This window comes from Aphis gossypii, chromosome 2 (assembly GCF_020184175.1).
Source record: "Aphis gossypii isolate Hap1 chromosome 2, ASM2018417v2, whole genome shotgun sequence".
In the NCBI taxonomy this organism is placed as follows: Eukaryota; Metazoa; Arthropoda; class Insecta; order Hemiptera; family Aphididae; genus Aphis; species Aphis gossypii.
Genome location: NC_065531.1, coordinates 43,261,975 through 43,274,919, shown reverse-complemented (window position 1 = coordinate 43,274,919; position 12,945 = coordinate 43,261,975). Strand labels below are relative to the sequence as shown.

The 12,945-nt window shown below is 42.6% G+C and overlaps 1 pseudogene; it reads left to right on the top strand.

Moving 5' to 3' along the window:
• Positions 1–498: 498 nt before the first annotated feature.
• Positions 499–2,756, top strand: LOC126549791 (uncharacterized; annotated as a pseudogene).
• Positions 2,757–12,945: the final 10,189 nt, after the last annotated feature.

The following is a 12,945-nucleotide window of genomic DNA, read 5'->3' as shown; positions in this document are numbered from 1 at the left end:
TTAGACCAGCGGTCGCCAACCGGTGGTCCGTGTGAAAATTTAGGTGGTCCGCGGAAAAATTTGAACCTAACTTACAATATTATTTTATTAATCTTCCAGCTAGCGCGTGTCGTAGTATAACCACTATATGAAAAAGTATAATTGTATCATGTTGCTGTGTAGGGTCTGTATTGTAAACGGCATAATACAATCATCATTATCGTGTATTTATAAAACTATAAAATGTCACAAGACCTTAAGGCCCCTACACACAGTATGATCTGGTCGGGCCGACAGGATAATTTGGTCAGGTCGGATGTCGTATCAGGTCGTGTGTAGACGTGTCGTCTGACCATGATCCTGTCGGGTCTTGTCAGGTGGCCGTTCCATCTGACCGCCGGACCATCCGATCAAATCATATAGTGTGTAACACTGTCGGGCGGATTTTGCTTATCAGTCGGCTTTTTGTCGTTAACACGATAACTCGTTTATGCCGGTGTACGGTGCAATTAGTGTAAAATGACAGCCATAATTACAGAACGAGAAGTTATTTCAGAATTTTTAGAGATGTACAAAGAATTTACTTGTTTGTGGGATATTTCCTGTAAACAGTATAGTAACAAAGATGCCAGAAACCAAGCACTTCAAGTCTTACTTGAAAAATTAAAAGTAATCGACAAAGAAGCAAGTATTGCAACAGTGAAAAAAAAAATTGAAAATATGAGAGCTGCCTATAAAAGAGAGTTAAAAAAGGTAAACAAATCAATTACGATTCGTATTTTTAAAAGTATGTTGTGTATTTATAACTTAATTATTATTAAATTCAAATACTATATGCATAAACTAAATAAATAAACATAAATATATTATATTATAATATAATATACATCCAAAATCAATGTTATTATTTAAGTGGCATTCAATTTTTATTTATAGTCATATCGTACCTATTATAAACTATAGTATTCTTAAAATAAATATTACTATTAAGTATTAACTAACTATTACGAAGTGTACTAAATACTAAATATATTACTATTTATAATAATTCGATTTAATGAATTTAGATTAAATACAATACAAAATATTAAATAATAATATAAAAAATAATAATATAATATTTTATATTATTATTAAATAATAATATAATATTATGCTTAACATAGGAGAGTTGTGTTCTATAAATAAGGCAACTTAGCATGTTTAATTGACAATATATTATAATATTATATGACTTCTAGGTTCAAGACAGTAAAGGTACTGGTGCTGGACTGAAGGATGTTTATATCCCAACATTATGGTACTTCGAATATTTGACATTTTTAGATCACAAAGAAACTTTAAATAGAAGTGGAGTTGACACTTTAGATATCTGTGGTGATGATGAGGTAATTATGTTTTTATATATGTATCTGGTACACATATATTATAGTAACTTTTTTCGATATTATTTATTAGTAATTAGTAATTACTTATTATAGTCTCCCAATGCATTTATCATTGTTTCTTGAAAATGTACGCTGCCTATGCCGTTAAAATAATCCTTAAATATATTCCTAATCATTTTACCTTCTTCTGTTGTATATCTTTGATTATTTTGATTGACATTTAAAAAAGTCTCTTCTCGCCGCCAGTCACCCTCTCTGAATGTTCCATTTTCTAAATTTTCGGTGTCTACACAGTCATTTGTTATATAATTATTTGATTTTTTTCTCAAAAAATTATGCAAAGAGCAACATGCTAGAACAAGTATATCAATGTTCTTTACATCTACCAGTATTGGCTTTTTAAATATTCGAAAACGTGATGATAAAATCCCGAATACATTTTCTACTACTCTTCTAGCACGTGATAGCCTGTAATTATATATTCTCTTGTCATGAGTTAGATTCTTCTGAGGAAATGGTTTTAAAATATTTTTATTTATTGCAAACGCACTATCGCCTAAGAAAACATGGGGTGCATATATATTTGTATTAGGAAGCAAAGTGGGTTGTGGTAGCATTAGTTCGCCCGATGTTAATTTTTTATAAAATTCTGTATGTTTCAAAACCCCACCATCAGAAACACTCCCATTTATACCAGTATGGACGTACATGAATTCATAATTTGATGTGACGACTGCAAATAAAACTACACTAAACGTTCCCTTGTAGTTATAGTATAAAGAACCAGTTTCTTGTGGTTTATTAAAAAGAACATGTTTGCCATCCATTGCGCCGATACAGTTATTAAACTGCCACTTATTTTCAAATTGTTTCGCTGTTTCCATCCATTCATTTTCTGTTGTAGGTATCTGAAACACAAAGTTTAATAAGTGAACCATCAATCCGTCAGCCATTAAACGACGTGCTACAAATTTTCAGAAGAAACAGGAAAGATTAATCGAATGTGCACAACAATTAATGTCAACAGAAGATGGCCCTGCAGAATCATATGGGAGAGCTATTGGACTACAGCTTAAAGACATGAATAGAACATAGCAGTGTATTGCAGAAAAATTAATATCAGAAGTCATTTTTTTTGGAAAAATGGAAAAGTTAACTTTACAGTCGTCAATAGCATTAAACAGCTATGCTAATTCAGGAAATCATCCATCAGCTTCGCCATCACCTAGTGCATCATCAATGTCTAATAGTTCAGATACTCTGAATATTTTTCCAATAACACATGGAACGATGCCTATTTCTAGTATTTCTACATTAAATGAAATACCAAATGACATTCAACATGCATACAATATGCAAGAATTTTTAACGTTCAAGAATTTGCAATAATAGTAGGTGTATAAAAAGTCAAAGTTTTATTCATATAAAAGATAACTTAATATTTTTAATTGCTTAAAATTAAGGATTTTTTTCTATAAAAATAAGTTTTTTTTCCTACATATCTACTTACTATTTGTTTTTATTATGTTTAAAATTATTTTATTTATTGTTTTGTTTTATAATTTACTTGATCGAACTGTATTGAGACTGTGTTAAACTGTATACAACTTATTTTATTATACCATTTAACATTCTATTTTAAATTGTTTATACTTAAAAAGTGGACTTTATGCAAAGAAATACCTATATATTATTATGTTTTGTTGTTAAAAACTATTTGACATTGTTTTTTTTGTTTGTTGAAAGATTTATCTTTCCTATTAATATCTAACAAAGATACAAGTGTAAAGTGTTACTCCTGCTATAGGGAAGTATATGTGTAAAGTTAGAAGTATATAGAAAGTATATGTTTAAATTTAAAATTGGGAATTCGCTCTGATGTAGTAGGGATGGAATAGACTTCCGTCATACAATAGGTCACTATAATGGATGTGTAAAATTTAAATGCAATAATAGATGATAATTACGGATGATAATTTGTCAGTCTAGAATATATTATTATATTACCTGTATAATGTGGAAGTTTAAATTTTTTATGACTAGAACTTTTTGAATAAAAATAAATATCAAAAATTGTTTGATAATTTATATAATATTTATTGACCTTACCTTTATAAAAGTTCTCAGCACTTTAAAAATAGCATTGCACGTTTCTGGGATTATTTTTGACAGCAACTGTGGTGAAATTGCTGTACTAAATTTTAAATCGGCATAATCTCTACCTGTTGCTAAATACCTAAGTGTGGCCACAAGTCGTTCTTCAGCACTGACTGCTTCTCTCATATGGGTGTTTTGTTTTGAGATCAATGGACTCACTAAATTTAATAATTCATTGAAACAATCGTAATCCATCCTTAAATAATTACGGAAATCATCGCCATCCAGTTCGTTGAGTAAAGTTATGTGGCTGAATTTCTTTCGTTCTATTAGCCATTTTTTGGCCCACATTCTTCTTTTTTTCTTTACATCCTCAAATGTTAAAGATAATGCTGTAAGAGCAATTCCAATTTTTTGGCGTTTTGTCACCGGAGCCATTGTTTATTTTATTGTAATTTATCTTTATGATAACACTACTGCACTAGTGAAATTAAAATTCATCTGACCAAGTCGGGTAGAGGTCGTGTCGTTTGTACACAACACCTGATTTTGTCGGGCTATCTGTCGGCCCGACCAGATCATACTGTGTGTAGGGGCCTTTATACTCAGCGACTAATGACTACACATATATGCAATTGCCGAATCGCAGAACGGATAAGATTATCTATACATGCGTCGCTACATGAGGGCTCGGTAAAATGAGTACCTATTTCTCGAAAATATTATTAATATCAAATCTTTATTTTATTTTCATTGAAATATTTAGTCGTTGTTTGGTCGCGTTGTCGTAATATTGTATTGTTAACGTGCGCGTGGTTTTTTTTTAAATTGTAATTTGTTTTATTATTTACATATTATATTATATAATGAGTGAAAAAAAACAAAGTAATATTTATAATTTCTTTATAAATAAAAAAGATAATTACAACAATAGTAATAACTATGAAGAAACTTTAGAGCCCCCAAAATCTTCGTCAGGTGTCATTAGAAAAAACATTCAGACTGATGGTGGAGAGAAAAAAAATTAAAATATTAAGAAAATATAATTCAAACTACTTGAAATTTGGATTTATTCAAGAATAGTGATATGCATCCACGGCAACTTTGAGATGTGTGTTCTGACATACTATCCAATGATGCTATGAGACCTTCAAAACTTGAAAGGCACTTCCAATCAAAACACAAGAATTTAGCAAATAAACCAATTGAATATTTTGAAAGAATGCGTGATGACATGCGAAAGCAAGTAATTACTATGAAAAAAATGACAATCGAAGATAAATGTTTGTTAAAGACTTCTTATTTGGTAGCACTTCAGATCGCAAAAAATAAAAAACCATATACGATTGGAGAAGACTTAATTAAGCCTTGCATGTTACAAGCCGGTGAAGTAGTTTTAGGAAAGTAGGCTGTCAAAAAACTCAAAGAGATTCCTATGTCTGCTAACACTATCAAACGCAGAATTTATGAAATGGCTGATGATATTGAAAATCAAGTTATAATAATGGTGAAAAATTCACCATTTTACTCAATTCAACTTGACGAATCGACGAACTTAACTAATAGCACTTCCCCTTTATTTTGTGAGGGTTGAGTATGGAGGAGGACTACAGGAAGAACTCCTTTGTTCGCTCAATTTGACGAGTAGAACAACTAGCTCTGAGATTTTCGAAGCACTTGATAGTTATTTTCAGAAACACGGAATTGAGTGGAAAAAATGTATTGGGATATGTACAGATGGTGCTGCAAACATGGTTGGACATCTTTCAGGCATTGTCGCAAAAGTTAAAAATGTCGGTCACCCAGATATTTTGTCTATCCACTGCATTTTGCATCGTGAGCAACTTGCGTCAAAAAAAATGTCCCCAGATCTACATTAAGTATTATCCGATGTTATTTAAATTGTAAATAATATTCGACACAAAGCACTTAATTCTAGGTTATTTGAGTCACTTTGTGAAGAAATGGGTTTCCAGTATACACACCTTCTTCTTCATGCAGAGGTAAGATGGCTGTCGAGAGGGAAAATTTTACCCCGACTGTTTACTCTACGTGAAGAAGTTAAATTATTTTTCCAACAGCAAAATAATCTGAAGTTTCAAGAACTTTTATTCAATGATGAGTGGGTAGCCAAGCTTGCATATCTGGCAGATATTTTTTCGCTGCTAAATGAATTAAACATATCCATGCAAGGACAACATAAGGACGTGTTCACAATACGAGATAAAATGGATGCTTTTAAAAAAAAAATATTACTTTGGCAAACGCGGTTGGCTGAAGAGGATCTACAAATGTTTCAAAATTTTGATGAATATATGAAAGAGAAGGACGTTAACCAGAGAGTGGTAGCTATTATTTAACAGCATTTAGAATTACTTACAGAATCTTTTTGTCGTTATTTCCCAAAAAGAGAAGACCCTAAACATGGTAATATGTGGATAATAGATCCATTTGCAGCAAACAATGAAAATATTAAGTTAAATATGAGTGAAAAAGAAAGCCTCATTGATTTATCATCTGACTCTTCACTCAAAACTAAATTCCTGGAATTATCAAAATGCCATTTTTGGTTGATGAAAAATGAATACCCATTGTTGAGTGAAAAAGCAATGAAAATTTTAATTCAATTTTCAACAGCGTATTTATGTGAAAAAACTTTTTCATCTGTCACAGCTATAAAGACACGGTACCGATCACAGCTAGAAATAAGTAAAGCTCTACGACTTGCAGTGACTACATTGAATCCAAAATAGCACGAAATTCTTCAAAACAAACAAGAACAAATATCACATTAAAATTTAATTAAAACTTAAAACATTCATCATAAATAAAAATAAAATTTTTTTTAGTATTTTACACATGTATTTTTTTTATATTAATTTGGTATAAAATTTATCAGTATGACGCGGTCCTGCGTAACAGCCATTTGAATCCAAATGGCATTTACGCGGAAAGCCGCCAATTACTTCTCTTACCAACCGCCAGGTAACAACGGACGACACCGATTCGCGATAACAGCGCGCGGACCGATCGAACCGCCGACACCGCGAACCGGACCCAGAATAGTTAGTCTTGTGATACGCGTCTTAACACACATACCCCGGTTAGCCACTATTTTTTTTTTTGTGACTCTGACAACCACACTGTCACTATTGTTTTTTTTTGTTTTTGTTGCCCTGCGTGGTATTGTTTTGTTTTGTTCTATTTTTCGAAACCGTTGAATTCATTCTCCCCCAAAATAAACAAACTCATACCGCCGACAACCAGTGTTCAATTTTTTTGTTGCATCACCCCTCATCCTCACACTCCTTGACGCCGGGACAGCACCAGGTCCGCGTCAAAATTGGCTCCCCGAACAGGAATCAACGGTAAGTGAAACATTTATTACTTTACCCTAACTACCACCGGTAACTCCCCATTGTGCGACTTGCGAAACCTTCTCCGGCAACGCACGACAAAAACGTGGTTTGCAGGCTATAACGGAAAAACCCGCGTTACGTAACATAACCACAAAGAACGTAACGATAGCCGCGCCGCCTGACTTACGGACGCACCGATCTCACCGTGCGCGACACGATCATAAACACCACCGCAAGCACCACCACCCGCCCAGCATCACCTCACAAGTACCCGGGAAAAGCCCACCACGAAACCGGACCATCGCCGCCGCTGCCCACAGTGCCGCCGCCGCCGTCCCGTATCGCGATAGTCGACAGGAATACACACACACACAGCCGCGACTATACATTACGGAAACCCGTTATTGTGATCACCCGGCTAGCACAACAACAACGGTCAACGACCCAGTGACCTACATTCGTACGTAAATAGACATCGATACGCGGTCAACACAAATCGAAAGAATGCGATATCCGTTCTGCCGATAACATTGACACTTGTAAATTTTCTTACTCGAACGTAACACCGGACAGCCGGACGTAATGGCAGGAAAATTTTTGAGTGAGTTGACCGCAGCGGAACTAAAGTACGAGTGCAGGCAACGGGGGCTATCGGAAGGAGGCACAAAAGATGCGCTCGAATCCGGTTAGTAGACCACCTCACGGGAATGGGGATACAGGCAAACTCCGTCCGGTTTCTCCGCATGGAAACCGATGGGATAACCGGGACCGAGATGGACAGTAACCCCGTGCACAACGCCGGGCACACGGAGTCGGACACAGACAACCGTACCAACAAGCATAACCAATACCACACCCATATACACTACACCCATACACACCGCACAACATGCCACGGATCTAATACTATCGGCCCGTGGCATACTAAAAGGGGTACGAGAAACGGCGCAAAACGCGCCGCACACGGCCGGGTTGGACGCATGGCTAACCATTCTCGAGGACTACATGGCCCGCTTTACCGAAGACCAACGTCGCTTAGCGGAGACAATGCGTCGCCTCGAGATGGGTATGTCACGTCAGACACCGGAAGCACAACCGTACGCACCTGTACCGACTCGTCCCCAACGCACAACGTTATCTGGGAAACACCGGAGCACGCCGGACAACCCGCTCACAGATAACGCGCATCACTATGCACACACCGACACACCAAACATCACGGACTGTGGAGCGAGAGGACCCGCGCCGCGCGAATCACCGTCCGCGGGCAACCACCGCGTACACCGCAACGTCCATTTCGATAACACGTCGTCCACCCCACACACCGCCGCCACTCCACACAGCTGCGTATTACAACAGTCATTTATACCGTATGACGAAATACGCACAGTGAGATACTCACTGCCGGAGTTCCACGGAACGACACCCGAGGACCCGGTATGGTTCATACATAGGGCCGAAGCCACACTGTATAATACGCAGATAGAACGGACGGGCTGGACGAGCATTATCGAACCGCAGTTAAAAAGTGCAGCCGGAACTTGGTGGAACACCGTCAGGCTACTGGACTACACCTGGGACGAATTTCGTGGGAATTTTTTAAAAAAATTCAACAGCATGACAATTCAGTCCCGGCTGCAGGAGGAGGTAATGACCGTCCGGCAATCCCCAACGCAGTCGCTAACGGATTTCATTTCGCGCAAACACCAATTAACACGTCGAATCAACAACGGACAAGTACCGGTGCTAGCTGCACCACAGCTAGTACATACGATAGTTGGACTAACGCGAAAGGAATACCGTACGCACATTTTACTGTAACGTCCCAACACATTCGCGGACCTAAGCCTAATAGCGGAAATCATGGATACACCGGATGATCCGCCCTCACCGCCGTCATCAGCAGCGTTGTACACAAAACCCGGACGGTCGCGTACACCACAACCACCACGGCAGCCGCGAACGCGGAACAACACGCCCGGCAGACTACTACCGCGCGACCCGTGCAGGCACTGTGGCGGACCGCACTGGAATAGCGACTGTCTCGAAAACGCACCGGCTTCGGGAAACGCCAGATGAGTCGGCGGACATTTGTCCACACCGCCGCCTCACACACACACACACACACACACACACACACAATCACACCCACACATACAATGCTCGGCAACACTGACGGGGATATAACCTTCAGACGCACATCGATACGCTCGGCGTCATTGAATATATCGCCCGCCCACACACACAAAAATTCGGTAAGTAGTAGGTCATCATCGCCACACACAACGACCCCTACTGCGGAATTTTCACTTGCGCCGTCGGAATGCCTGCGTAGTTCAGAGGTAACCGGAACGGACGCCCTGGTAATGGCGGTACACACCGCCACCAGGGACACCGATTTCGCGGTTGAGAACCAGTTACCCAGCTACAGCACACACCCGTCGTCGAATGATGCTAAACGAACACGCCCCGACAAAATTCCGACCCCCGAGGTCGAACTCGAATTTAGGTCAGGCTTCGTAACAGCACTACTCGACTCACAGGCACAGAAATCATACATAAGCCCGAACATTCGCACATGGCACACCCCAACACGGACAACCCACACACGTACGAATGGCGGACGAACACACCACAGTAACAAGTGGTACCGCCACATTCGAAGCCAGATTAGGCGACCTAACGGTCATTTTCACCGCAGCAATAATGGACACATTATACTGCGACGTGCTCCTAGGACACGACTTCCTCGTAGACAACGAAGTCACCTGGGACTACACGACGAGCACTATACATTTAGGTACATATAGGAGGACATCGGTGTGTTGGAAAGGCCGGACAACCACCCCCCGCCCGACAACAGATATCGATAGATTAACAATACACGGTGACCCACTCACACGCGCGAAAATAACCGAAGTGGTTCTCGGCTACCGGGACGTTTTCAGCGGTAGGGTAGGGCGCACCAGATTAATCGAACACGACATCCTCCTTAAGAACCAAACACCAATAGCGCTAAAACCATATCCCTATCCGCACACGAAACAGGTAGAAATAGACACCATGGTACGGGATATGGAGCAACAGTGACTCGTGGAGCAAAGCACCTCCCCGTGGGCGGCACCCGTCGTCTTAGCGAAAAAGAAAGACGGAACGCACCGACTGTGCATCGACTATAGACGGCTCAATGACGTCACTGAGTCCGACGCGTACCCGATGCCCGACTTCAATACGTTAATACGGCAAATGCGAGGTGCGAAAATTTTTAGCATTTTGTACCTTAAGTCGGGATACTGGCAAGTACCACTTAACCCAAACATTCGAAAATACACGGCATTCCGGACACGTCGGGGTCTATACCAGTTCCGAGTCCTCCCCTTCGGCCTCAAAAACAGCCCCATGACCTTTGTACGACTTATGAAAGAAGTTCTGAGGGGATATCTGGACGAGTTCGTCCGCGTCTACCTAGACGACATAGTGGTGTTTTCAAACACCACGGACGAACATCAGTGTCACCTAGACAAAGTTCTAGAGCGTCTACAGCGATACGGGCTAACTTGCAACACCGAAAAATGCACTTTCGGATCGACCGAAATCGCATTTCTCGGACACCTAGTGAATACCGACGGGATAGACAAACAACCGGAGAAACTAGAGTGCATCATGCAATTTTCCCCACCCACGAAAATACGGGACCTACGGAGGTTCTTAGACGTCTGCAACTGGTTCAGCCAATTTGTAGACAACTACGCGGACACCATAGCACCCCTAACGAATTCCAAGTTAACCAGGTGGGCACTACAACTGGCTAACTTGGATTACACCACCATACACGTGCCCGGCGTACAGAATGAAGCGCCGGACATGCTGTCCCGCAACCCCCGTAGACGAGGACCGCCTCGAGGAGCGACTAGTAGGAGTACCAATTACACCGCTCACCACCGCTAATAGTACGCCGGTCGACAATCTGTTCGCCACCGCGGACCCGGGAGACACCACCGGCGGGATCACCATCACACACGCGACACTCGCAGCCTGGTAGGCCGACGACCCCGACACGCGTGATATAGCGGAGAACGAGACGCCGGACGTCACGACGCGCGATACCGGACGCACCGTGAATAAAAACAACAAATATGTTGTCACCGACGGCCTCCTGCGAATAAAGATGCGCGGACACACGCCCATAGTCATTGCGCGTACCAAAACACAGAACGTGATATGGACATACCACGATCACGTCCTCGCAAACCACCCAGGCTGGAAAGAAACATATAGGGCAATAAAACAACGGTTTTACTGGAAAGGTCAAAAAAACGACGTACGACTATACGTCAAGGCACTTCACATTTGCGCGTGCGCCAAACCACTAACCATACGCGCAGAGGACCCAATGACCGCCAGAACACCCCTCCACCCCTGGGAGGTAATTAGCATAGACCTCATGGGCCCCTACCCGCGCACGAGCAGGGGAAAACAATATTTACTGGTCACCACGGATATGTTTAGTAGATGGACCGAGGCATACCCACTCGGAACCGCCACTACAAAGACGATAACCGAAACACTAAAACGAGAATTCTTTTCGCGGTTCGGATACCCCCGTGTGTGCCTAAGCGACAACGACCCCCAATTTGTAGCGAACGAGATGCGCAGCGCAATCGAACGGTGGGGAGCCTAGGGCTGGACAACCCCGACATACCACCCGAGGGCCAACCCCGTCGAACGGCGCAACCAGGACATAAAAAAAGGTTTGCGCGCACTACTCGCCGGCGGCGGCCACAACACGTGGGACGCCAAAATACCCCCATACTATTTTCGATTAGGAACCGACGCAACGACCAGACAGGAATTCCCCCCTCGGTACTCGTCCTCGGCAAAGAGATGAAGCGGCCGGGCGAATGGGCACTGACTCGGACAACGGACAGCCCGAACGAACAGATCAATGTGGGTAAGGAAAGCCGCGAGAAACACGTGCTGGAAACAACATCTGTGACAGGTGACCAGACGTGCACGGCCTATAAAACAGGTGACAAAGTGTACTACAAAGCGCACCACCTGTCGAGAGCGCACGCCAAGTTTCACGCCGGCTTCGCACCCAAGTGGTGGGGACCGGTAACACTAAAAATACGCGTAGGCAAAGGCGTGTTCCTTACAGACCAACAGCCTCCACGCAAACTTCACGTATCATGTTTAAAACGCGCAACACCCGCAGAGCAACCCTTGCCCGACACCGCCGCTAACAAATAATAATATATAATATATTGCCGTATACAGTGGTAGATATACATATATACTGGTTATCTACTTATCATATTATTATTTTATTAACCATGTCTTCTTGTACCCACCACACACAGTCGAGCAGTCAACCGCACCATGGACCAGAGGCACAACCCCCTTCACCAAGCCGCAGAATTTTTAGAGCGTAGTCAGCAGTTACTGCGCACGGCAAACGCCGAAACCTCTCGTGCAACAACGGCAGAACGGGTGCGACGGATGCCCCCGGAACAGCTACGCCGGGACCCGGTGCTGTGGGCCGTCTACAACCGCGGGTGGAACGACCGCACGACGGCATTCCGCCGTGTGATGGACGAGCCATCCGTGGAAACACACCGGTCCCGGAGCCCGAGACGGCACGTACTACCAGCGGGTATGCCGCGACCGCCCGCGATTCCCCCGTCTGCGCACCATTTCCGACCACCCCCCTACCCTTGATGGCAACACCAGTACCACGGCCACCAGTTATCGTAACAGCTCCTCCAACGACAACAACAGCGACGAGGACGATGACGACAACGGCGACAACGGCGATACCGACGACGACGGTAGCGGCACCACCGGCAGGCAGAAACCACCGTCAACGACGAAACGCAGCCCGGCTAGCCGAGTTCAAGGCAGCGAAGAGGACCGCCGGGGTGGGGCCGTCCCAACAGTTCCGCCTGCAAAAGACGATACCCACCACCGACCCGCCGCCATCAACCAACATCCCAACGGCACCAGGTCTACAGCCCTGGGAGGAAACGACCCCACCAGTCGCCGAGGCTACAACGCCGGAGGTAAACATGCCTACCGGAACAGTCAGAACCTCGGAACAACCAGCGCCCACCTCCACACCACCG